The sequence below is a fragment of the Puma concolor genome, chromosome C1, assembly GCF_028749965.1.
Source record: "Puma concolor isolate L17-30 chromosome C1, mPumCon1.1.hap2, whole genome shotgun sequence".
Classification (NCBI taxonomy): domain Eukaryota; kingdom Metazoa; phylum Chordata; class Mammalia; order Carnivora; family Felidae; genus Puma; species Puma concolor.
The window spans coordinates 72,490,927-72,518,415 of record NC_141674.1 but is presented as its reverse complement, the minus strand read 5'-3'; the positions used below and the strand labels follow the sequence as shown (position 1 = coordinate 72,518,415).

Sequence of the window (27,489 nt, the reverse complement as noted above, 5' to 3'; positions counted from 1 at the left end):
TAGCTGTCCAGGAATTCCTACTGTCTAACTTTTTTTTTTTTTTAATGTTTATTTTTGAGAGAGACAAAGACAGAATGCGAGTGGGTTAGGGGCAGAGAGAGAGGGAGACACAGAATCGAAACAGGCTCCAGGCTCTGAGCTGTCAGCACAGAGCCCGATGCGGGGCTCGAACTCATGAACTGTGAGATGATGACCTGAGCCGAAGTCGGACACTCAACCGACTGAGCCACCCAGGCGCCCACTACTGTCTAACTTTGGAGTCCCAAGTCCATTCTGTAGTTTGGCACCATGTGGTGGCAGATGTCCACTCAGGCTAAAATGTCAATGAGACAGTTCTGAGTCAGTCCTGTATCTGACTTGTCCTTCTAGGATAACAGAATGAGTCCAAAAATCTAGGTAGTCAGTGCCTGTTTCATCAACCTTATGTGAGATTAACCTGCCCTCTGCTTCCCCACTTCTGAAACAGCCTGAATTTCTTCCCCAGCTTCACCTTCCTTCTCCTATTCTTCGCCAAGAGTTAAGAATTTGAGCCCACATGGCCACTTTTGAACAGAGGCTAGGTGGAGAATGGAAGTGGTCGTGTTGATAGCATTGCTAATGGGATTTACTGTAAATCCATTTTACAGATGGAAAACCCAAGACTGAGAGGTTAAAGCTTATTCTTAGGTCAAATTGTTAAATGAGAAATGATAGAGCTTGGATATTTTCCTTCACTTGATTCCTCTCTGCACCTGGGATTATCTTTCTATTTAATTATTGCTGAAATTCTTCTAGTCTTAAAGGCCAAGCCTGTGGTTGATTATTGCGTGAGAACATAAGCACAGTTTCAGTCATGAAGTAAGCCCTCAATAAAGACTGGGCATTGAGGGGCACCTGGGTGCTCAGTTAGTTAAGCTTGGGACTCTTCATTTCAGCTCAGGTCATGATCTCATAGTTTGTGAGTTCGAGCCCCAATCAGGCTCTGTGCAGACAGTGTGGAGCCTGCTTGGGTGTGGAGCCTGCTTGGGATTCTCCCTCCCCCTCCCCCTCCCCTCCCCCTCTGCCTCTGCCTCTGCCTCTGCCTGTCCCCCTGTCCTGCTTGTGCTTTCTTTCTCTCTCTCTCTCTCTCTCTCTCTCTCTCTCTCTCTCTCTCTCAAAGTAAACATTTAAAAAAATACGTATTAAAAAAAAAAAAAAGATTGGGCATTGAGATGAGGTAGGAGGAATAGGAAAGCACTCTAGTTTGAAAATTTTATAAAAATTTTTAATTTTTATAGATTGATCTCTTTCAATCTACAGCAAAAACCCTGACTGATAGGATGATAAATATTAAGAGCTAAAAACCTAGAATTTAGCATGAGCAAGGCACTATTGTAAACATAACTGTTAACATTGAATCCTCACAATCCTGAAATAGGTACTGCTGTATTTCTTTGAATCTAAAATGCATTAATGGTAAGATGTACATTTTATGTAACTTTAAGAAAGAAAAAAAAAATGCTGCCAATTAAATTAATGACCTAGTGCTTTTTAAAGAACTCAATTTAGAATGTTTATACTTACATAAAGAGCTCTTTTAGGCATTTGATTTCAACAAATCTAAGACTCCATCAATTTGTACGACACACTATTTTGTATACCACCAAGAACGAAAAACAGCTTTATTAACTGTGTGACACATCCTGACTTGAGATGGTGAAATATGAAACAATAATGTAGAATTGATGTAATGTGGTATTGAGATAAATTTTTATATCATTCTATGCTCATATAAAAAGATAAACGTAAGTGAAATTAACTGGGTAAGGCATCCTGAAGCTTCACGACAATCAGGACAATGATTTATGAACCAAAATATTGAAAGGCTGCAGTTGTCCATTTGTGCCACCAGAAACAGCCACCAAGTCCACATTTGCACAGGCAGTGACAACTGCATCGTGACTGTGGCCTGGCCAAAAGCTATTTTAAGACTAAAGAGTTCAGAGATGTTAAAGTGTGGGCTCTAGAGTCAATTAGGTGTGTTACCATCTTCCCCCTTTCGTATGATACGAGCAAGAAACAGATCCAAACACATTAGTCACATGAAGAGGAAATAGGTAAACAAGGATTCAAACCAGGGCCAGGTGGGCTTCAGAGGTCACATTCTTAACTTTTAGGCCACATAGCCTCCATGGGCTCCGTCTGGGTGATCAGACTACTTTTAACATTTTTTGGAAAAGGACAGTTTCTTTACAATTTGTGAAACTGCTTTTCTTGGAGGTTTTTCTCCTCAATGATGGACAGCAGGCTAAGTTTCTCCCCGTGTGTTTAATTCCTCTTGGGTATTTCATCCATGTTACTCACATATTTTGCTGGTTTGGGCATAAAAACTTCAATCGTTTCAGTTTGTTTCAAACCGGCTGTTCATGCTAATGCCGGTTTCTTTCAGTGGATTCCAGGGTCTGGGTATCAAGTCTGTTCTACTGTCCATTATGAATTGTGAATTGTACGCAACTCATTTGAGCGCTGCTCAAAGCAGTTGCAGCAGACCTCAGAGAACATTGCTCCCCAGGACTACCTGGGTAAGGGTCCCACGGGGAAAGGATGTAAGGACGCAAAGGCAACTGTCAGTGATTATCACATTGACTTTATGTCAGGTTGCAGGGGGAGCATGTGCTGGGCGTTCTGGTGACTCCCAGCTGAGAGCTGTTGAGGCTTGCCTCTGGACAGGATAGACTTGGGGAGTCAGGACAACCACAGAGGAAGTATAATTTTGGGACCTGTTGGGAATTGGCTTCAGAAGTGGAAATGGGATGGTTGGAGGAAATCCGTGAACAGACCAGAGCAGCAAATGAAAGGCCTTGTAAACAGGGAAGTGTGCATTTTAATTATTTTGTTTTGTTTTGTTTTTTCGTGTTAACTCTTAATTCCATAGAACTAAAGCCACTTTCCATGCTCTCAACCATATAACCAAGGAGAGGGAAGTACATTAAACCATGTGATTTTTAAAAGGGAAATTTCTTACCTCCCTGAGGTAGATAATGCAGGGACTATCAAGTGGTGGTTTTGCTTTTTACTGCAGAAAAATGTCCCTTCTCCCAGGTTTCTGCTAAGCACTCTAAGTTATTTTTACTGTGAGAAGAGACGGTCACACCACCTCTTGGTATCATGATTTCTGTTGGCCCCTCAAACAGTCGATTCTAGGTTAAGCCCATATGGTATGAATCTGTGGTGAAGATGGTCTCCAAAGCCCAGTAACTTCTCATTTTTCCCAGAGCCCTGTGGTCCTGCTCCTGACTGCTGCTCTGTGTTCCTAAAGAAAAACAGTAGAGTCCAATCTCTGTTTTGAAGTTTCGGTGGTTGGTTGACCAGATGCTGTGATGCTGTGCTTCAGGGTCCCCGCCAACACAGAAGAGACAGCAACTTTTTCCATGTTCCTGACAGATTGGAAGGTGTTTTTTCACATTCTCTGCTTCAGATCTCTCCCTGGAAAGGTTGGTCGGTTGTTCAGCCAACATCTTTGGCCTCCGCAGCTACTGCAGCTTAGGAGCCTGTAAATAGTTCCTGCCACATTTGGACCCTCACAAACAAAACTTCTAAGCATTGGAAATGGAAAACTTGGGGTGGTGAGGAAAGCCAAGCGAGAGCGGGCATCCAGTCTTCCAGCTAATTAATTAATGGGACTCTGCAAGAAGGAAGCCACTGTTTGTGGCTGACCTGTGTATGGATAGTCGAAGGGAGAACAGGATCCAGATGTTCTTTTCTCACTTTCCTAAGTGGAAAGAGGAGCAGTTGTGAGGTTTGGTTTGTTTTTTTTTTTTTTCCCCTAAGCAATCGGATTCTCTTTTTCCTACCAAACTCAGGTGCCCCTTAGGAGTGAGAGGGCAAGCAAGTTCTTTCTTAGTTCCTTTCACAGATCAAAAAGTACTTGCTTTGAAATTCTATAATTGAGCCCACGCAGAAGTACTTCATTATCATCTGTAATCTCCAGTAGTCCCATTTTGTCTTCCTCCAAAGAGCAGTAATGAATCTAGAAAGCTTAGGCCAAGTGATGGTACAAGTATGGATTATATTAAAAGGTATAGTGAAAATCTGTTGTTTGCTCTCCAACGTGCACCCCCCACTTCTTTCTGGTAACCATACCTTGAGTTCTTCTTGGAAACTACCAGCTCCCCTTTGTTCTCAGCCATCTGGTTTGGATGGGATTAAACCCAGCCCTAGCTCCTGGGTGGGTTTTCATCAGCCTGAAGAGATCAGAGTGCGATCGCATGTTTGGTTCCAACTGTGCAGGTGGCCTAAGCTGGTGCAATCTGAGGGAGCTACAGAACAGGCCGGGCATGGACTCTCCCGTGCTGTAAAAATGTAAGGCTAAAAGTGGGTTAGCCTGTTCTGCTTCCGTAAGGAGAGCCAGCCTGAAGCCAAGCCATCTATCCCTGTGGAGTGGTCAGATGCATTAGCCAATACATTCCTTTTCTGTTTCCTTATTCAAGTATTTGTAAGTTGGGTTTTCTGTCAACTATATCAGAATTTGAAACTAGGAAATGAAGTGTGGCAAGTTATAGGCCCTTGATTATGGAATTGGCCGAATCAAGACAGGAGAACCTCTATCCTAGGCTACAGTGTAAGGACTACATTGGTCCATAAAAGAAAAATAATCTTAACTTTCCCTTTAAAGATATTTTATAGCTGTTGCACACAGCACTTCTGTGACATCCTATTTGTAGAACTTGGCCCTGTGGCCACACCTAGTTACAAGGAAATGGAAGAAAGTATTTACTCTGAGTGGCGATGTGACTAAAAATTGTGGATCTTTTTACTAAGGAGGAGAATTAAATGGGTATTGAAGGACATTGGGTATTGAAGGGTATTGAAGTCTTTTCTGTAGTTGGCCATTGGCAACTCTTTGTGGGACTGTAATAGTTGTCTAATGTCTATTGGGACCCTCAGTCCATATGTCTTCCTGGGCTGTAGCATTAAGGGACTTGAACAAAAAGTTCAGGCTGTAGGATGCACTGATTCTAGGTTGAAGCTTTGTAAATCTTACAAGAAAGAGATTTACTTTGAAACAAATGCCTCTGAAAATAAAGAAAGAATGAAATTCTTTGCTATAAGAAATCCTTTCTGCATGGGGCGCCTGGGTGGCTCGGTCGGTTAAGCGTCCGACTTCGGCTCAGGTCATGATCTCACGGTCCGTGAGTTCGAGCCCCGCGTCGGGCTCTGGGCTGACAGCTCAGAGCCTGGAGCCTGTTTCAGATTCTGTGTCTCCCTCTCTCTCTGCCGCTCCCCTGTTCATGCTCTGTCTCTCTCTGTCTCAAAAATAAATAAATGTTAAAAAAAAATTAAAAAAAAAAAAAAGAAAAGAAATCCTTTCTGCTTGTGATGGGCAGACCAAGTATATGGAGCTCAGTAGTTTGGATTCTTGACTAAATGGAAAAGCCAGATTCCTTCCTACAGTTAAGTTAGTTTGAGCAAAACAAGGAGGAAAAGTGCGATAAAGAAAGATTACCTGGAATAAGTGTGATCTCCCAAGCCTCTTCTAGAATCCTCTTGTTAAAGCCTTCCACCCTATCCAAAGGGATAGCTATGCCTTTTGAAAAGATGCAGCTGGTGTGTTGCCTTCTGACAAAGGAACGTAACTGTTCCTCCCCTCTCCAGATCATTGCTTTGTATTGCCCCCAAACAGAGGCCAGTGTGGAAGCAGAAACCAATAATTGCAGTCATCCCACACCTGTGCTGTAAATGAAACGCTATTAATCAACTAGATCTCTACTTTTATTACTAACCCATGGAATTGACCAGTGTATTAATCAGTGTTCTATAGAGAAACGGAACCAAAAGGGTATATCTAGATATAGATATAGATATAGATATAGATATAGATATAGATATAGATATAGATATAGATATATAGATATATATACATATAGATATATAGATATATAGATATATATAGAGAGAAGTAAATTTATTATAAGGAATTGCCTCTTGTGATTATGGAGTCTGGCAATTCCAGATCTGCGAGGTGAGACAGCAAGCTAGAAACCCAGGAGAACTGATGTTTCTGTTCAAGTCTGAAGGAATGTTCCAGTTCAAAGGTGGTTAAGGAAGGGAAAATCTTAGAGGATTTTTGTTCCACTCTGGCCTTCATCTGTTTGGCTGAGACCCACCCACATTGGGAGAGCTATCTGCTTTACTTAGTCTTCTAATTTAAATGTTAATCTCATCCAAAAATACCCTCACAGAAACATCTAGAATAATGTTTGCCCAAATATCTGGGCACTCATGGCCCAGTCAAGTTGACACATAAAATTAACCATCACAACCAAAAACACACAGATGGGAGCCAACTAAACCCATGAAGATTTGTATCAGAGAAATCCCCAATGACAAAATCAATTGCCCAATCCCTAAATCAGTCCTCAGAACCCCATCCCCCACCACACACACACTCCAGTGTTACACCAGCCAGCAGTGGCTGCTAAAGCTGTGTGGTCCTCTAAAGAGGTTCTTTTACAGAAATAATGGACAAGGGAGATCTTCTTGGAGAATGAAATTAAGGCAACCCTGACCTTCACTTCACTGCAAGATATAGGGAGTCTTTGCCATTTCTGTCCCAAAAGATTATAATATGTTATGAGGAGTGATGGCCACTGGATGTTTTACATTCTCTGCTTTGCAATTTGGAATTTTTATTGGAGTTCTGTTTTCTCTCTTCTATTATATATAGGGTGTGGTTAGGCTTATTATTTACCCACAGATCACTAAACCATGAAGAGGTACTTAACATGATTTGTACATTGACATAAATATTGGACTTGGATCTAGCTTTAGTAACTGGATGAGATTTTATATTATCTCCCTTCGGGAAGGGAATGTGGCCTGTAGGTGTGGAAGCTGTGGGATGATGTTAGGTGGCCAGAGGTTGGACTGTCCAAAACTGCTTAGTCCTTCTACCCGATACCCCACATTTCCTTCAAGAGCTTCTTTTCCTCACTCTCAGCTGTATGGTTTGGCTGGGATTGATACTCCTCCCCATTCCACCCTCTCAGCCAAAGTAATTGGCTCAGGAATGGGCATGTCAGTCCATCTCAGGATGAGCCCCTGGATTTGTACTAGGAATGCTAGAACTCAATCTCTCTTCCTCACTGGGCTAACTTATGGCATGTGAGCTTTAGAACGGCTGTACCCATGGTCCACAAGGGGAGCCAGCCTGAGAATCAAGCTAGAAGCAGAACTGAAGAATCATCCTACTAACATTTACCTGTCATTTCTGCAGTCCTTCTGGAGTACTTTCCTCTCATTTTCAACTGCCACAGTAACAAAAGTTTCCCAAGTGATAGAATGTGAGGAAGTTCAAATGTGCTTGACATCTTTTTGAAACAGCTTGACATCTTTTCCAAACCACTCTCCCCTGTAGTCACCTCCAATGTGTGATTGAAGTCTGCAGAACCACAGAATCTGGGGATCTGACACCCAAAAGGATTAGAGAGAGATCAATCCAAGGCCTTCCAAGATGCCTTAGAGGGTAAGCAAGGTGACTTTTAGTTGACTCATGAATATTTTTATTTTCACAAATATAATGATAATGTGAATCCTAGTAAAATATAAATAGCATTTTCACATCAAACTTGTGATTTCACAGGTTTTATGTAACGCTTTTACTGAAGGGGAAATTGAAGCTTTGAGAGATTAATGGCTTTTTTAGGGATTGCCCAGATGGTGAATGAAGGGTGAGAGATATTAAGTGTGGAATCCTTTAATTGGGAGGGATCCTGGAGATCATGGAGTCGCTTCCCCACCCTTGCCCACCTCCAATGTCTGAATTCCCTCCACACCATCTCTCACAAGTGGTCATTCAGCCTCTATTTGAATACCCCCATGGATGGGAAGCTTATCACCATTGGAGGCAGCACATTCCATTTTGGCAGTTCTGAGAGAAAATTCTCCCTTATACTGAGCCACGATCAGCCCCTTGAAATTTCTTTCCATTTGGTTCCAGTTCTTTCCCCTGAATCCACTCCTTATGTTCAAATGTTCAAGTCAGTTACTCTGCCCCCACTCCACTTCTCCCTCAACACACACACACACACACACACACACACACACACACACTACACACACACTTCATGGAATGTGGTTTTGAATCACTCAATTATTTTCTCATCATTTTTGTTTTGATTTAACACTCAAATGTCTTTGTTGTTATTAAACCTGTGTGTCTAGAACATGACTTACTATGTATGCAGTGTAGACTACATCAGAGTTATCCCACCTTTGTCCTGGACCTTATGTTTCTATTAAGGCAGCCTGAGATTACCACATCCCATGGTTGACCATTGAGTGACAGCATCCATCTTTTTTTTTTTTTTTAACCATCATTCTGTAGTCAACAGGCTGACTAACTGAACCTTGCTTAGTTCACGACCTATAATTTATTCTTATACCTTTTCGTTCCAGTCTATTGATGTTTTTATCTTGATTCTATCAGCAATTTATTAAAAAACAGAATACTAGAACATGAGGGCTTCCCTTGACACTTACCAAAAGTAGTTTCAGGATACATAAAAATGTAGCAAATGAATAAAATTATGAACTTATAGAATCTAATATCCAAGAGATTGATGTAGACTGTAAACATTAATGGATTTAACATAAATGAATGAATAACAAAGATTATTTAGATTATTCAACTTTTTAAATATAGTGGCCCAGCCTTGTCAACCTAATGTCCCTGCTGGTCAATATCAGAAACAGGACATTGAGTTACACTAGTCAAAGGTCTCGACATGGAGTTTTTTCCTTGTTTCCTTGTTTCCTTTATTTCCCTGCTGCAGAAATAAACCTAGTTTTGGCCCTAGGAGCCAATGTAGTATACTGATTAAAGGAACTGGTTTGGGATTTCAAAAGAACTCATTTCAAACCCTGACTCTGTGTACTAGTTGTATATCCTCTCACAAGCTATACAGCCTCTTTGAGCCTCAATTAACAAGGAAACAATATGGTACCCATCTCAGGCTTATCAGAACTATACAAAATAACACATATATAGCATCTGGCACATGATAAACATTCAGTACTGTGGCTATGGTTGTTTCTAACTCTGTTGATACACACAAAATAATTAGAAGAAATTGAAAATAAAAATTATTTTCTCCATGAAGAAAGGAGCTGTCCATCATGACCACGAATGCTTTGGTTTGGTCAGTTTCTGTCCTGAGGTACTTCAATCAGGATACTCTATTAGTTTGGTAAAGAAAATTCCTAACCTTCTTAGGGCTTCCTGTTTTGGGAGCGTTGAGAGGTTTGGGGAGCAGCTTTGATGAAGGAGCCAGCAGAAACCAGCTGGAGCTGTTTGCTTCACGGCGGGCTAAACATAGTGCTATCTGGAAGGCACAGGAGTGTCTCCTCCATTAGGAGGCCACTCTGAGTGTCCTCTCCAGAAGTATCAAAGTCCTTCTAGAGTTGCCATTCTAAGGGCCTTTGAGGGACTAAAGGACTTAGGAATACAGAGACAGAATAGGAACAGTGGATGGGTTGTGTCTCCCCTAATGTGGGGGGTTTTTTTGTTTGTTTTTTTCAACCTGCGATTTGCCATCCTACCTGAATGCAGTTTTGAATGTAAAGAAGTTGCTGGATGCATGTGTCTGGGCAGGCACAAGCGTCTAAGGATTGTGCTTTCAAACACTGATGGGGCTTACCAGAGTTGGGCGAGGGTGGCCTCATCTGATCTGAGGATTATTGTCAGGCAGGAGGGTTTTAAAAATTTAAATCCCAGTTTTTTAACATGCAGGAAAACACCTGGCTTCCTACCCTGTGAAATAGATGGCTTCAGTTGGCTTCCTTGTTTTTGTTTTTTTTTTTTTAAGAGTTTTTAGATGTAGTGGGTTATTTTCCTTCAGCAACAACAAAAGAGCAGTCAGTGCCTGCTTTCCATCTATTGGCCCCACTGTTAAGACTGGCAAAGGCTCCCAGATTTATACCTTCTCGTGACCCCCTGATTTACGCCAACTCCCCCACTTGCTGCCATTCCTGTAGCATTTAGTGCTGCCTTCTTGAGACAAGGGTACTAACAGTTTTTTACTTGGAGGTTTTACAGTATTTAATTAGTCATTTATCTCTCGATATTCAAAGCTGGTGTGTGTGTGTGTGTGTGTGTGTGTGTGTGTGTGTGTTCACGCGCATGCACGGTTTTCCCTTTGCCACATTGTTGTGTTTCTTTTCCATTTGCACAAGGTCACATTCAGAGCTCTTCCTCCCCAAAGGGGAGGTTGCACATTCGTCATTTAATCTTCCTCTCATTTCCTTCTGTTAGGATCACATAGCCCTTCCTGAGGTATTACCATTTTTCCATTTCTTCTTTGCTCCCTCCTTTTAATAACTCTGGGAGACAGGGAGGTACCTTGTAAAGTTAATTTCCTCTGAAGCTTTCAAAGCAAAGGCATCTCTCAGCCCAGACACCACCACCCCTCTCCACCCCTCAGCGACGACACACTCCCCTCCTCAAAGCCTTAGTCACCCTGGGTTGTGCCCGCCGCTCAGGACTGTCCGTGCCCCGACTTCGTCTCTGGGGCACAGTGAATTGCTCTGTGTAGTGGCTCTTTGGTCTGGGCGTGGGGACCCTAGTGGGAAGAATCTCCCCATTTATTCGCTCTGTTCCCTCCCCTTTTTTACCTCTTCACTGTGCCTCTCCTTCCCTTTCACTGCTTTCTGCTTTTCTCTGGTACTTTCAGGACTCAGGGGCTGGCTGCCTGCCTGTCCCAGGGATGGCATTTCCTCTTCAAAGGTCTGTGGCCTCAGCCACCCAGCTCTACCAAGCACACAAGCCTTTGGAATTGCTGTGGCTTTGCTGCCTGCCTACTTGGAAGGCAAGGGCAGTTTTTTAAACACCCCTTTGGTTTCTTGGGGTGAAGCTTTCCTCAATCCTATTTTATTTATGTGAACATGATCTGTGGCTTTTTAATGTTTGCTTTTGAATGTTTGTGTTAATGGACTCAACTGAAAGCGTTTCCTCTTACCGGAGAGAGGGCCGGCACACAGCTGGGGGCCAGGCCGCTCAACTCAGGCGAAACCGTCCCAAGAGGAACAAGTTACCAGCCAAGGAAGTCTGGAGGCTCCAAGAGGAATTCACTGAGGCCTTCATGGGCAACAGCGGTCAGAGCTGGGATCATAGGCTAGGCCAACAAGGTTCAAGCAATTCCTTGGATTCACGAGGGCTAGACTGGAGACCCCTATATTTTTGTAAATGCGTTTTTTAAATTGTGCATTTATTTACCACAACTGTGTGTGGTTTTCAAGATGATCTTTTGCCCATATTCCCAGCTTTCTGAGTCTCTTCTTGGTTGTATTAAGAACTCCAGGTTGATCCCTGAATCATCTGTCTATAGGTGACCTGTCATCTGAATGTGTAGCAGAATCCCAGCTCCACCTAATGTGCTCCTGTGTGTTTTTCTCTTCTTGTCTTGCTGGTACCTCAGACGGAAACAGAAACACAAACACAAAGGATCTGGTGGAATGCACAGTTTTTCCATATCCAGTGACTGGATAGCCCAGCCCTCACTGGAGTGAGGAAGGGAGGGAGGCAGGAGAGGGGTAACTGGGACCACACTGTGTGGAAGGAATTCAATCCTCAAATCTGCCGTGAGGACCAAAGAAAAGAGTAGCAGGGCGGGGCCTAGTCAGGGCTGGGCTGTCCTCAAGGGTGGACCCCACCATCCCACCACCACCAACCCATAGCCTGTATAGCCTTGGGTCCGTTGGCCCTGGAAATCTGTAAGCCCTTGAACCAAAGGTGGGCTACTTACCTGGACAATCTGTGTGAGGATATGGCATGATGAGGAACACTTCTCTCTCCAAACAAGCTGGAACTGAGCTGAGCCAAATGGCAGGTCTACCAGGAGTGTTGCCTAAGTTATTAATCTCCTCAAATGAAGGAGGTGGCTGTTGTCACACAGTAGAATAAACTGCAACAGAAAAGAATTGATGTTGTCCTCCACAGGACACAGAAGTTACAATTGAATCAGCATACTCCAGGGTTTCTTTATTTAAACTATGAGTTCAATGTTGGTGACCCTCTCTGTTTAATTTACCCCCTCTCCTTGGGCAGCGTCTTCTAACTCCTTGACTTAATGCCCACCAGTAACTCCATATTCTGAATCTACTGAGCTGCAAACCAGATAGCTAACTTGCCATGAGAATCACACATGTACTCAGTGTGACCCACAGCTAATTTGTCCTTTTCTCCACCTGCCTCTAGCCACCTCCTCCTGGGTTATCCATTGTCATCATCAGTCATCCAGTTGCTCATACCAGAAATACAAGAGTTATCTTTGTCTCTTTCCTTTCTTAGAACCCTTCAATCACCTAATCCTGTTCATTCTACCTCCTAAATATCTCTTTACTTATTCTGTCCATATCTCTTTATCTCTTTGGCCACCAAACTAGTCCAGGCTATTGCTTTTTCTTATCTAGCTGCTTCCTTGGTCCTCTGTCTGTTGTCTTGACTTCTGGTCTTAACACTTGCAGCCCATTCTCTCTACATACCATTTTAGAACGGTGTGTCTAAAATGTAATCTGGGCGCCTGGGTGGCGCAGTCGGTTAAGCGTCCGACTTCAGCCAGGTCACGATCTCGCGGTCCGTGAGTTCGAGCCCCGCGTCAGGCTCTGGGCTGATGGCTCGGAGCCTGGAGCCTGTTTCCGATTCTGTGTCTCCCTCTCTCTCTGCCCCTCCCCCGTTCATGCTCTGTCTCTCTCTGTCCCAAAAATAAATAAAAACGTTGAAAAAAAAAAAAATGTAATCTGATGTTTCTTGCCTGCCCAAAACCTTTGAGTAACTTTCTGTTGCTTTTCAGATAAAGCCCAGAGTCCACGTTCCAACCTTGCTTACTCTTTCCCTCATCGGTTACCAGGACAGAGACCGTGTCTTTCCATTTCATTACTGTTCCCTCAGCACGTAGAACAATGTCTAACAAAAGGTTGCTCTCTATAAATAGTGATTGCTGGATGAATAAATGAGTAAACAGAATTTGTATATATTTAAGGATAACCCAGGGAGAAGGGAGAATGATAGAAGATCAATATTAAAACCTCTCAGGATAATTGTTCTTATTCTAAGACTTAAATATTTTAATCCCAGGGCTGGAAAAAGGGAAAGTTCTTGAACAAGCATTGCACAAAGTATGAGGAATAGGATGGTCTCCTTTATTCTGCTCCAAGGGCTCCCCTTTTGGATGTGAGGAGCATACTGTCTGTCAGATTATCTGTAGTGACCGTGGGGACTGGGCAGATTTACAAGGTGAAGGGAAGAAACGGCAATTGTAAAGTTTAGTGTAGGGGATAGTTTTGTTTGTTTGGTTTTCAGCTGACTAGCATCCATTTCACTTCCTTACAGTACTGCAGTTTCCTTTTGAAGAAGGATCTCTTTCCTGTTAGATTCAGTCTGTTGGGACTATAATGAAGAGGCTTTCCTCCCTTGAGGCCCAAGTCAAGCCAATAAGATCCTTTCTCCCTAGAATTAGTCTCTTGAGCACAGAGATCAAGAAATTTGAAACATTGGCTCTATGGAGGTGACCTCCCAGCCATACCATGCTAGCTACGAAACCACTATGATATTCCTGGGGCCCAGTCGTCCATTAATTAGCTCAGTGGTGGGCTCCCAGTAGTCGTCTAATAAATTTATTTTTCCATAACTTGAACAGAGTTGTTTCTGTTACATGTAACAGTGTGATAATGGTGGTACAAGGGAACATTATCAGAATACAGTTCTGACATTTTGTAATGCTTTTGGCCAAAGCCATTACATGAATCCCAGAATAAACATCTGGTCCAATTTGACCTTGGGAATTTAATTATGACTAACTTTCCTAACATGGAAACGTGGAACATTCATATGTGGATCTTTACAGGGATCAGTAGCTCAAAATATCACTGTTTTGATTGGTTATCTCTATCTAAAAAAAATAAACCAAAAACCACACCTTCAACTTTGTCTTTTATTATAGCCATAGTAAAAGGAAAGACTAAAAATGATGATCAGCCTCACTACTGACCAGACAAACACAAATCAAAATAAGTATCAAGCTCTTGTTAATCAGTTCTGCCAAAATTTAAAAAACTGGCAATATCCATTGTTGATGAGAATGTGAACAAAGGGCACTCTTTCATAGTTGCTGGAAGCACAGATTGGTCTGTCTTTCTGGAAGATAATTTGGCATTGCCTATCAAAATTTAACACGTACATATCCTTGACCCGGCAGTTCTCCTCTTAGAAAAAAAAAAAAAAAAAAGCAAAAGTATACAAGTATAAGAATGTTTACTATGACATTAATGTGTACTATCAAAATATTAGAAACAACCTAAATGTTCCTTAATTGGCTGAATATATGATGGTGTATTTTTACTAGGATTTCATGATTCATTCAGAAGCCATTATACAAAGAATGTGGTAGGTAGGTAGGTAATAGAAGTAGAACCCAAATATTTTAGTGATTGCAAAAAACAAGTTACAGAATAATGTGAATTTAAAAATGCTTTTAAAAAACATAAAGCTATACATAGACTTTATGAGTGTATGTATATATATATGTAAATATGTCTGAATGTGCACAGAAAAGATCCAAAAGTGTCCATACTGAACAGTTACTGGCAGTTACGCTTGGTGAACTGGGGGAGGGAAGCAATGGAATAGGAGGGAGAGAAAGGGAAGTTTGATTTTATATTTTACATCTTTGGTGTTACCTGAATGTTCATTGCTTTTGCATTACTTTTATAACTTAAAGTTGGGTAACTTTGGCAATTTAAAAGAACCAAAAATGAATAAAAGCTACTAAAATGTAAAAAAAAAAAATAATCAGAAACCAAGCAAAGTAACCTTTCCAGAGATTTTGACCCACTTGTCTAGACAAGAGTGTGGTCGATCCTAGTAGGTAGAAGCTGAGGGACCAACCATACCCAGGATACAGCCAAGTTTCTGTAAGAGAACCACCCAGGCAGGCCAGAGGAGCTCCTGGCCTTACCCTGGGCTGGGTGGAAATCAACCCCTACAGGAATTGGAATTGCGCATTTGATTGTTTTTATTGGCGCTGCCCTTCTTGCCTTGAATACCTCCTTCTTTTGTTCGTGAACGTTTAATTTGTCATCTTGTTTATGGCTGAAGCAAGATTCCTGTCTATCTAATGAACTTAATGATTCTGACGTGAGTGTCTAACAGACAGTAATTAGAACCTCTTTGGCTCACTGAGATGTCATAATACCACCAGGTGCCTGCTTTTCATGCTGCCTTGTTTGGGCAGAAAGTTTATTTATTTATATTGTGCTTTATTCCAAAACACATTGTATGTGAAATACACTATTTTTTTTTTAAATCAGAAAATGGGGAATGAAAGAAAAATAAGGATATAGAATCAAGATTGAGCCAGGAGTGAGGCTGCCACACAAGCTACATGCTACCTAATGATTTATGTACTTAATAAGTAAGGGTGGGGTGCAGATTTGGTTCTGAGTTTCCTAGTGGCCAATGCAAAGTGATCCTAATGGCCAGTGCACATGATCCGGTTCAGAATTAAAGTAATAGTCTTGGTTTTCCTGAGCAATGAAAAAAGACAAATTTCTCAGTGAGTATAGATATATACATATACATACATAGTGAGGACGTTGGCTGAGAAAAAAAGTATAGTCTATAGTCTCGTGAACTTCAAAGCTGAATCCTGACTAATGTCCATCAGCTTATGGACATTCCTCTTCCTCTTACTGTCCTCTTCCAAGGCTGCAGTAGTTTCCTTCTTTCAAGTGGAACCTTGAGTCACTTTGACCCCTTGAATTCTTGTCCCTCCTTTCCAGAGGGATGCTTGTCCCTTCCCCCAAAACCGTAAGCCTGGGGAAGAATGCTACTTTGTTCAAGTTATTCTTGATTATTTTGGAACTTCCTAAAGCTCCTGTCATGTGGTTCCAAGTTGAACCATAGTCGCTTTGGACATGGTTTTGTTTCCACAATGATGTGTGTCAGCAACCACAGAGTGAGCTTCTTGTATTTTTGTATCAATATGATACCCTTTGTTTATTTGTTCCTCAGAGGTTTCACTTTCGCTTATGTAATGGGCTATGGCATTTTTCAGTCATTACCTCATGCTGGGATCTCCTTTTTCTTTGTACCTCCTGATGCGTCATAGTCTTGACTCTACTCCCTTGGATCTCTTAGATACAATGCTCTGAGCTAGTGGGTGGGAGTGGGTGGGAGCCAGATTATATGATGACTTTTCCACCTTCCCTCTCACAAGAGCTGCCTGGGTTTGTCACCGAGCCTTTTCTGTACTCAGTCTTTTGGCATCTTTCAGAAAGCATACTGGCTTAAAACTGTAGCCCCTACCAAAAGCAGTTGGTTTAGATGGGCCTGGAACACTCCAAGCTCTACTGCTGGGTTGGGCACTGGGCAGGCACATTCTCCTGACTGAACTCTGGAGCTACAGTGACTATTCCCACAGAGTCTGTAGCTGGAAGTGGTCAGTCTCCAGTGTGTACCCCTGTCCAAACCTATGTTATAGGAAGATCTTGAAGGAAACCTATGTCTCAAAATTCAACCAGTCCTTTGCTTGGGGCTCATTTTCCTGAACTCCATATTCTCATACACAGCTGTCTACTTAGAGGTGTAATAGGTATCTCAAGCTTAACATGCCCCAAACAGAACTCCTGCTTCGTGTTCCCACCTCACCCCCACCCAAGTGTTACTATTCTACTCTTCTCCATCTTGGAAAATGGCACCACTCTTCACCTAGTTGCTCAATCCAAAAATAGGAATCCTGCCCGATTCTTCCTTTTCTTTCCTTCACCTTTAACATCACTTCAAATACACTGTTTCTACTTCCAAAAAAATAGCTAAATCCAACCACTTTTCTCCATACACACGGCCATCATCCTGGTCCAAGTTTCTGTCATCTTTTGCCTGGACAACTGAAATCACTAAGTAGGCTCCTTGCTTCCATTCTTGCCCCCACTACACTCCATTCCCACACCACACAGTAGCCAAGGTGACAGACAGCACTGCTCCTACACTTAACACCTTCCAGTGTCTTCCTGCTGCTCTCAGGGAAAAAAAGGAAAAACTCCCATTCTCCTGCCCTCCTCTCAGATTACATCTCATACCATTCTCCATGTTACTCACTGATCCCGACACACTGGCTTCTTTCTCTTCCTTGAAAATGCCACATTATTCCTCACTCAGAGCCTTTGCACTTGCTATATACTTTGTTAAGGATGTGTTCTTTCACTTGACTTATCATTGAGGTCTCTCTTCTTCGATGAAATCCAATCTCAAAATATTTATTAAATAGATATATTTACTTCCTTCATCTCACTTCTTATAATCAAAAAGTATTTTAAGTATTAATTTGTTTACTTATTATTTGTCTTCTTCATCCAGAATGCAAGGTCAATAAAGACAAGAATTTTGTCTATTTTGTTCACAACTGTATCTCTGGTGAATTTTTTAAATAAAAACTGACATGTGTCTGTTCAACTTAACAAACATGTATTGGGCATGTACTAGATACCAGACACTTGCCAGATGCCTTGATTCAATGATTAAACAAGCCTACTTCTTTTCTTTAATTCTGGAAATATTTTAGCTATTTTCTCTAAATACTGCCTTTCTCAGATTCTATTTTTTTTTTATTCCTGACCTCTTTAACATCTCATTTCCCATTTCTTTGCCTTCTCTTTTTTTTGTTGTAGCCTGAGTAATGTCTTTAGATTTATCTTCCAGTTCTCTAATTCTCTCTCTATCAGTGTCTATTCTACTTGTACTCATTTACTGTTTCTAATTTTAATAATTACATTTTATTTTCAGAAGTAGCTAGTGTTTTTCGCAATTCTGCCTGGCTTTTTTGTTTTTATTTTTTTAATGTTTATTTATTTTGAGAGAGAGAGCACAAGCAGGGGAGGGGCAGAGAGAGGGGGAGAGAGAGAATCCCAAGCAGGCTCTGTGCTGTCAGTGCAGAATGCAACATGAGGCTCAATCCCATGAACCGTGAGAGCATGACCTGAGCCAAAATCAAGAGTCAGACACTTCACCAACTGAGTCATCCAGGTGCCCCTGGTCTTTAAAGAAAATTTTTTTTAATGTTTATTTTCTTTCTGAGGGAGAGAGAGACAGAGCACAAGCAGGGGAGGGTCAGAGAGAGGGAGATACAGAATCCGAAGCAGGCTCTAGGCCCTGAGCTGTCAGCACAGAGTCCGATGCGGGGCTCGAACTCACAAACCGTGAGATCATGACCTGAGCCGAAGTCAGACACCCAACTGAGCCACCCAGTCGCCCCACCCCTGGTCTTTTTAGATTGTGTTTATTCTTCTTTCGTTTCCCCTTTCTATTGCTTTAAACAGTTTAATCAATTTATATTTGGTATATGGTAACTGTTATATAATGTCTAATTCTGTTCATTGTGATTTCTACTGGCTTTCACTCATGGTAGCCTGCCTCTTAGTGTGGTTTCTCATTTTAATTGTAATCTCATGTTCAGTAGGACTTTATCTGTTAGACTCCTGTGAAACCTTTGGAACTATCTCTCCACAGAAGATCTGTTTGTGCCAGTTACCCTGGTATGCTACAAACCTGGGGACAATTTAAACTAATTTTACAGCTGAAGTCTCCCAGACCATGGAGATAGTCTAAATTCATATCCTCCACTTGTGTGAAGGAAAGACTGTGTTTTAAAATCTTACGAGTTCGGGGCACCTGGGTGGCTCAGTCAGTTGAGCGTCCGACTTCGGCTCAGGTCATGATCTCACTACTTGTGGGTTCAAGCCCCGCGTCGGGCTCTGTGCTGACAGCTCAAAGCCTGGAGCCTGCTTCGGATTCTGTGTCCCACTCTCTCTCTGCCCCTCCCTCGCTCATGCTCTGTCTCTCTCTCTCTCTGTCAAGAATAAATAAAACATTTTTAAAAATTAAGGATTGTTTTAAAAAAATAAAATAAAATCTTACAAGTCCAGGCCAAGACAGATGAAGTTTCTCATTTTTCATTGTAGATAGGCAGGCTTTTTTCTCATCTATCCTTTTATTTCATATCTGTCCCTCTGTGAGTCTCACTTGTATGCAGAATTCTCTATTCCAACACTCCCTCTTTTGAGAACACTAACTTTGGTCTCCTGGCTCCCATAAAGCCCCCAAAACCAAGCCTTAAAGTCACTTGGATAGATAGACTTTCCAAAGCAGCAAAGATCCAGTGGCAGTTGACCACTTTGAATGCCAGTCGTGTTGTGTGTGTGTGTGTGTGTGTGTGTGTGGTGTGTTGTGAGGACCTCCCTAATTTGCATGAGAGTTTGTACATCTAAAAGTATATTTGTTATATTTTATCTACGATATCCAGATGTTCTGTCTTATAGCTAGAAACACAATACTCTGCCTTCTATGAACTGTGATATAGTTCTGGGAGACAGAAACATCCATTCATCCAACCGTCAACATTTTTATTGGTTTTTCTGTGCCAGACACTAATAACCAGGTACACATAAAAATATGCTGAGAGGCATGCCCACAGTGATATGAGGATATAGAGGTAAGAGAGACCAATTCTAATGGGGGTTCTGGAAAGTCTGCAGATAAAAACGTGTTGGAGCTGGATAATAATAATACCTAACTTTTATCTCAGGCTTTCTCTGGACCAGGCACTGTGGCAAGTACTTAAATGTATGGTCACATTATCCTTACAAGAAATCATCAAATACGTGCTATTCTTAGCATCTCGATTTTACAACTGAAGCATAAAGATTTTGAGTCATGTCCCCAGTAATTGGCAGTGCCTGGATATGAATTCAAGCAGTTTGAGTCCTGATCCAGGGCTTTTAGCTCCTATGCTATATTGTGCTTGAACAGACAGGATTTGGGGGAGGGCGTTCCATCCATACACTGAAGAAAATAATGCCTATATCATAGACTATTGTGAGGATTATTTGAGATACTGTAAGGAAAACCACATGGTAAGCACTCTGCAAATGCCTACTTAGTTTTCTCTTTAACTTTGTACCATCAACTTGTCATAAATTCCTTTAGGGAAAGGGCAATACTATATACATGAAGATAGCGTCACCCCCACAGAACCTAGTATTGATTAGTGATTAATCCCTTTACTGATTTATTAATTGAACTAATGTATTACTTTGATAGTAGCTTCAGTACTTAGAATTGAATTGCCATACTGTTCTCAAAGCACTTTTATGTCTATCAGCTCAATTTATCAGCACGTCAATTCTTGGAGTTAGGGCAGATATCTGGCTTACGTGACAAATGTGAGCTTTTCTGAGATGGGAGTAGCTTACTCTTGGGAGAAGAGTAAGTATGAACTATGTGCAACTGGATGAGAAAGAACCAGAAAAGACTCTGACTGTGGGGCTCTAGGCAGCCTCAGGAAGGAGGTACTGGCAGAAGGCCAGGCTTCAAATGATCTCTCTAGTTCTAATCCTGTCATCAGCCATCTGTGAGAGCCCAGATGTAAGGTATGCCCTCTCTTGGAGTCTTAGCTGCCTCACAATTCAGCCACTTGAATGCTTGAAGTGGTCTTGCCCATCACACGTTATCGGCGGTGTTCCTCTTTAGACTGAGCTCTGTAAGAGCAGAGAGTCCTCAATCGCTGGTTATAAAATCCAGCATCTAGAACATATCTGACACAGAAGGTGATCAAATATCTAGTACATAAATGATGTGTGAGTTATTTGGATAAAAAGGAAAGAAGAGAGGAGAAACGAGGTCAATGTCATAGATTCAGATCTAGTGAGTGGAGAGAGGAAGCAAGCAGGAAACAATGAGAAGGCTGAGCCAGAGAGATGGTCCTGCCAGAATGGGGCACTCAGTGAGCTAAGTACGGTCAAGTCTGATTATGAAGCACTTTAAGAGCAGGGGGCTTCCCCAGTGGCTTTAATCACAGCCCGTCCTTTCCTTTTGTTTAGCCCAACCTTATTTTAAAGGGAGCACAAACATAAAATGTAGCACTGGCCTTTCCCAAAGAAACACAAATTCCAGATAGCTGAGCAAGCTGAATTAGTGGAATGTCTACCAGTGAGATTTTATACTGGTGAGGAACTGCAGAGCACTTTGTGAACATGGCCCAAATCAGCTTTCATCTGCAAAATAAGCCTCCATTCCTCTGGGGTTGCCTTTCTATCTCTCTTCAAAGTCCTAGGTCAACGTTCACCCTCTACACTGGCTTGAACATCTATATGCATTTCTAGCTTCACCTATAGGGGCAGTTTGCCCCTCCTCTTCACCCTGTTACTTCCCTTTCCTTCTCCTTTGCTCAGGGTCAACTTCAGCAAACCCTCCACATACCAGAAAAGCCACAGGCCACCAGGAAATAGTCTGTTCTTTTGTCTGGAATATTACAATACAGGGCTAGATTTGGCCCAAGGAATGGCATGATTAGATCAGCAAGTCAACCCGAAAATTATAGAAACAGGATGTGCTTACCCCCATTACAAAGGGATGCTGTGGTTCTTTCCACTTGGTCGGATGACCCACATTAAAGCTTTCAGATCCTGGGTGCAGGTAGAGTCTTTGGAACTGACAAGGATGGGGATCTGAATGCACATCCCAGTGGGGAACCAGCTACCAGCTATATAGTTCATCTCACGTCTGTAGTTCATCTCAGCGTCTCCTCACCCAGCTATGAAGATGACCTAATTGTGTACAGACAACAGCAATTGTACAGGGAAAATAATACAGTAATGCAAATATTCAAACCAAATTGGAAAAGCAAAGCAAGAAGGAGCCAGAAAACATTAGATCATTCAAATTGCAACCTGGCCAAGACAGCATCTGGGCGTGCACCCTCTGTCCAGCTTTTGTTCACATCCCATCCCTAATGCTTCTTTGCATTTATAGAATAATAGCTCGGTATTTGCACAAAACCCTTTGTGTGACTACATTCTAAAGAACAAAGTTCTCACAGTGTGCCTTCAGAAGGGTCAGAGTATTCCCCAGTGGAATGCTTTAATAGGCTTCTAGGTCAGAAAGGGCCTTTCTCTCTCTGGAAGGAGGGGTGGGGGAGTGATGTACCTTTGGCCAGCATATATGTTTTAATTGTGTGACTAGGGCAGCCTGTGCTCCTTTTCCTTCCTCACTGGGTCATTTCCACCTTAGTTCTGAAAACAAAAAACAATTGATTAAAAAAAAGAGCCTTCCTGACTGGAACCTTGGATCCTCTCTTTGGATTTGGACAAGAAGCAGGGATGTTCCCACTCTCCCCACACACTCCCACTCCCTCTCCTCTCAACCCTCATCCACCCCCCTCCCACCCTTTTCCTATCGTAAACCTGGTTCAAGTTCTGCCTGAGAGTCTGAGGCATAACCTGGTCTCTCCTGGTGCACTTATTTGAGTATCTCCGGTGAGTGGTCCCCACCCCTTCTACGAGGAAGTCACTCCTGCACAGGCTCTGGAGTCTGAAGCCCTGGGCAGAGCCTGGCTCTGCCACTGCAGGATCTTGGACAGGACAGACTACCTCTGAAAGCTTTGGATGTCTCATGGGTTAGAGCAGAATAATACTACCTGCCCCCTGGGTCTGTGAGGATGAAATATTATAAAGAGCTTCTCAGAGCACCCAGCACCTACCAAGTATTCCAGAAGTGACAGGTGTTCTTGTTATCCCCACTTGGCTGTCCCTCAGCCTCCTACCCACCGCCTTAGTAGACCATCAGGTACTTCAGCACGAGTCCAGTGAGGAAGCAGCCAAGGAACATTTCCTCAGGTTTTAGCACCCGGTCATAACGAGCTTCTCTGGTTCCTGAATGTGCAACCCGGAAAATGGCATTTACCTGGTGCATTCCTTCCCCCTTCAGCTAGTAAGTGCTGGACCTCCTATAGGAACAGGAGCAAATCACGGCACAACCCCACCTGACTAGTTGATTGAGGTGTCTCCGTCTCTGTGGCCTCTGCATTTGTCAGGACCTAGAAAGCCTTAAAAAAAAAAAAAAAAAAGCCAGGGCTCTGGGGAGAAGAGAATCCAAGGGGAAAGCAGGGACGGCAGACAGACCGCCTTTACCTGAATCACTCCAGTGGATGCCTCCAAACCCAGCGGGTCCCCTGGAGGCGCAACCGGGGCGGAGTAACCACACAGGTCACCACAGACACATGGGTTCCCCAGCACCCTGGCAGCCAGGCGCCACGCGAGGTAGAGTAAAAGGAAACACAAGTCCTGGGTTCAAATCCCTCCGCTCTCTTTTTCCAGCCAGTCACTTAGGGCAAGTTGCTGTCTTCTGGGAGGGTGGAGGCTTTCATTTGTAAAACGGGGCGAATTTCGCGTGCCGAAGGAGGCTCGGGGCGGAGGATGGAATGGAACGCACCGCCCTGGGAGTGCGGAGGGAGCGCGGGGATGGCAGGGCTGGCCGCCCGCCCCGTCCCCTGGTCCCGCAGGGCAGAAACCGCCCCCTCCCCACAGTCACACGCTGTCCTGCGGGGAGCGTCGCGGGGACACGACCTGGCCTGGTCGCCAGAGCCACTCTGGGTTCCGCAAGGGTCCCCGCGTGGGTCAAGGGGGCAGCCGCAGGAGATTCTGGACGGGGACTGGCGCTCACGCATTGGGCAGTGGCCATTGTCCTGCAGGAGGCCCGCGCCCAGGGCCCAAGGATCACTGAATCGGGCCCCTTCTTAGTCACAAGTGTTGCAACTCAGTTTGTGTTCTAAGAGCATTACAAAGGAAAGAGAAGAAAAGATTTAAAGGAAAGAACCGTGTGTAGGTTTGTATTTGTCACCGTGGGATTCTGTTCAGCTGTGTACTGGTGAAAGGTTTTTTTTGTTTTGTTTTGGGGGTTATTTCATTTTTTGCTTTTTTTTTTTTTTTTAATAACTTTTCAAGCTGTATACTGCAGTGGATAAAGATTACACCATGTTTGTGTTGCAGTGTTGCTATGGAAGAGCATATGGTTTTATTTGGTGGAAATGTGCAGAGAAATTGAAGGAAGTCATACGCATGCACGGCAAATACTGGAATTAAGGAGGGCTCCTGACGATAACTGGGATACTGGTCCACCTACTTGGGTGGTAACCCAGGAAGCAAGGGAAAGAGTCAGACAGCCAGAAGTTTAATCGGATCTGCCACTTGCTTGCCAGGTGACTTTGGGCAAGTTACTGGGCCCTGACTGACCTTTTTTTCTTCCGGGTCTCTGAAACAGAGAACATTACCCTTACTGTGCATTGCTCTTGCTGAGAGACAACAAGGTAACAGGTCATGAGCACCATAGTAACTGCTCAGTAAATGGTAGCCACCATTAGGGAGTGGTGAGGCAGTCGCATTTATGCCCCAAGGATATGGGTTCAGTCATCAAGCTATCTTTTGGCCTTTGAAGTTTGGAGCGCTTTGGGGAAGCCAGGGGTGTTCCGTGCTGGCCAAACTTGGTTTTGTGTACATTTGTCATCAGACTGGACAATTGCTGAAAAATGTATACCTCAGCTGTCAAGGGAATTAAAAAGGTCACCCCCTGCAAGCAGTAAGGTCTTCCTGAGTCTCAGCAAGTTGGCGACACCGTCGGGTGGAACAGTGCAGCCCTCTCAACATGTGGTTTTGAACCCCGCCCCCCACCTTCATGTTGTCAGCCCTGGTCAGCATAGGCCTCAGCACCTCTGAGAGAACAGAAGACTCGTCTCCCAAGTGCTCACACCTGCTACCTACCCTGAATGAACCCTTTGGGAGGGAGGATGATTATAATTGTAATGTTTTAAAATCTTCCTTGAACTATTCAGGTTTAATTCATGTAGATCAAAATCTGCCAGGAAAATGCTCCACATGCACTTTGCATATGCATTCTGGAAGATTCACAGACCTGTTGAAAGGCTGCCTGCCACACCATACCCCCAGCCCCTTTCTCGAGTACACGCACTAGAGGTTGGCAGAAGACGCTGAGAACCTGCGCGAACCTTTATCAAGTTACTGGATCTAACTGGGCGTCTTGTTTTCTGATCTGGAAAATGAAGATACTGGATTAGGTGATTGCCAAAGTCCTTCTAGACTCTAAATGGCTATGACAGTATATCATTCATGAGCCTTGAATAGAATACAAGAGGTTTCTTTCAGCATTCTAGACTGTTGAAGTTCTAACCTATGTTAGGAAACGATGAGAAAAAAGTCTGTATCCTCCCTCAACCTGAGTGTTCTAGTTTCTCTCAGCTCCTCGAAGGGCCTTCAGAAAGAAGCATCTAAAATACAGTGACTCACCCATGCTTTTCATGGGCATGGGGCCTTGCCCCAAGCCGGGGACTCCACACTTGGGCAAACTGTTCCTCACCCTGTTAGGACATGCGTAGGGCTGATTGAATGGACTTTTGTCTTTGCCTCTTTCTTAACACCTTCATTATGACTGAAGTCACTTTTTAAAAAACGAATAAATGGTGGAAAAGGGAAGGGGGACCTAACCAATTTTGTTTTTAAACTACACACCATAAAACTGTGTCATCATTCTGTGTATAATTCAATTGAAGTGTTTTTTTCTAACAAAATTAAGGGACATATGTTCACTCATTCAGTGTACATAATAGAATGGTCAAGGTATGTGTTTAGACAGGAAATGTGTAAATCTCGTTTTATATATGTATTATTGCTAGAATCCTAAACGTGAAAAAAGTGTCTGGCAAGTGGGTACTGTACCATCATTTCCTTAGTGCAATAAATATCGCCTCTCACATTAAAGACATTAGCAAGTTTAACCGGCTAATGATGTTCACTGTGTGTCTAATGGTAGGATTACTAATGGATCTCAAAGCTCATACCTTTTCCCCTTCTTTCTGACCCCCAACTATTTTGGTCTTGGGTTACACAACGGCTGAGGCAGGGGAATGAAAGTCAGCTCACCGGTTCTGCTCCCAACTGTGCCATTAACCAGGTGTGTAACTTTGGACCAGCCTTTTACCCCATCTGGACCTAGGTTTCCTCACGTGAAACTCAAAGAACTCAGTCTGGAGCCATCTCTAAGATCGCTTCTGGCACTGACAGTCCAGGATTGTGCCATCCTCCAGCCTAGAGAGGTTATCTGCTGCCAGCTACTGTTGACTCTTGGAACTTCTGTTCCCAAGAAGCTGATTCCAGACTCTACCAGCTCTAAAAATCCTTGGCCCTTGCATTCTGTACTGTTCTTTCTAGAATCAAGAGTGCAGCTTTTGCTCAGACTTGGGTTCAAAACCACGGAGTCAGTAAGAACCTCCTCCCATTTCAAGATGAATTCAAGAACCAGAGTCCTTCCTAGGGTAGGTAGATCATATTTCTTGTGTGTTTGCTCTGTCACCTGCTGTTTGCTTATCTTCTGTTCAATCATTCGGGGTGAACATTCCATTTTTTGCCCTCTTCAGATTCCAGCCAGTTGAGCTTGTAGGCCCCTAAGAAAACTTTCCCTGTGGGCATTTCTCATCTCTATTCTCTTTTTTCAGAGAAGTTTCCAGGAAGGAATGTGGAATACAGCCAAACGGAGTGGTAGGTAGTTATTCGGGAGTGGCCTCCCCTGGCCTCTGGGCCAGAGAAACAGCAGCCCCTGGTGATATAGACTAAAAGTTGACTCTGGCCCTGGCGGACCATCCTTTGTCCTTAACTAGCTGAGGGAGTATGTGGTCCTCCTTTGTACCTTTCCCCTTTGTCTGCAGTGGGTATATAGCACCTTTCAGTAAGTACCAGACTAAAAAGTCACTGAAAACATGCCTTATACAGTACTCTTACTCAGCAAAGAAAATCTTTACAAAGAAATTAAATGGAATATTCTTTCTGGACTTGGATAAGGTTTGTTTTCAACTTCTCCCATAAGCTCTTTACTCTTCTTTTATATGCTTATTCTCTCTTTCTCTCCTTCCATGTTCTAAGTGAAAGCCAGGGGATGATTTCTGGTTTATCTTGAGTTTTGAGTAAATTTTTGCTGCTAAAATGACTAAATGAGATAGGGATACCCTGCAGCCACTAATTGGTTACAGGTTGTCAGGTAGAGACGAGCTCTTCTGGGAGGCCCATGCAGTGAAGCCTTCCAGAAGAAGGCCTTTGTGGGGAGAAGGAACGCAATGAGCCAAAGGGAGAAGCATGGTATTATTGTGGTAAAGCAGAGTCTGCCATAGGGCACATCCTTTCCTCCCCCTCTTCTGCTGGACCCACTGCAGGCAGCATGTGGTGCTTGGGAAAGGCCTTTCTGGAAAGGCGAACCACAAGAATGCAGTCCTGCATGTTGCCTCCTGAGCCACTCAGGGCAGTGATGATTGGCCCCACGCGAATGTGCCGATTGGTTCTGCTGCTTAACAGCTCATATCTGGAAATAGATACTCAGGTCATTGCCAAACTAAGGATGGGGGGAGGTGGAGGACTGATTTGACAGGGATTTCAAATTCATAAGTGGGCAACCCAAGCTGAACAGTGTGTCCAACTTTGCCCCGTCAGTATGTTGTTCCTACCTTGTATGTGACATTTCCTTTCCCAAACTGGTATTTTGCCCTGAATTGTAGGGCATAAGAGTGCAAACAAACAGATGGTATACATTAGCTACATCTCTTTTCTTAGGCCCTTTGCTGATATTAGTTAAAGCTGCTTAGCTCT

At 43.1% G+C, this 27,489-nt stretch overlaps 1 protein-coding gene and 2 long non-coding RNA genes across 3 annotated transcripts in view; 2 read left to right on the top strand and 1 right to left on the bottom strand.

Moving 5' to 3' along the window:
* ZNHIT6 (zinc finger HIT-type containing 6) overlaps nucleotides 1-27,489 on the top strand; it is a 111,518-nt gene that overhangs the window by 63,375 nt on the left and 20,654 nt on the right. The gene's annotated exons all lie outside the window — the stretch shown is intronic.
* Nucleotides 1,155-25,631, top strand: LOC147578142 (uncharacterized). The gene is made up of 2 exons (XR_015254839.1): nucleotides 1,155-3,452; nucleotides 23,833-25,631. It is a non-coding gene; the product is annotated as an uncharacterized LOC147578142 (long non-coding RNA).
* On the bottom strand, nucleotides 21,355-23,728 carry LOC147578143 (uncharacterized). Its single transcript, XR_015254838.1, has 3 exons — nucleotides 22,975-23,728; nucleotides 21,992-22,077; nucleotides 21,355-21,612 (listed from the first exon to the last, which is right to left on the bottom strand). It is a non-coding gene; the product is annotated as an uncharacterized LOC147578143 (long non-coding RNA).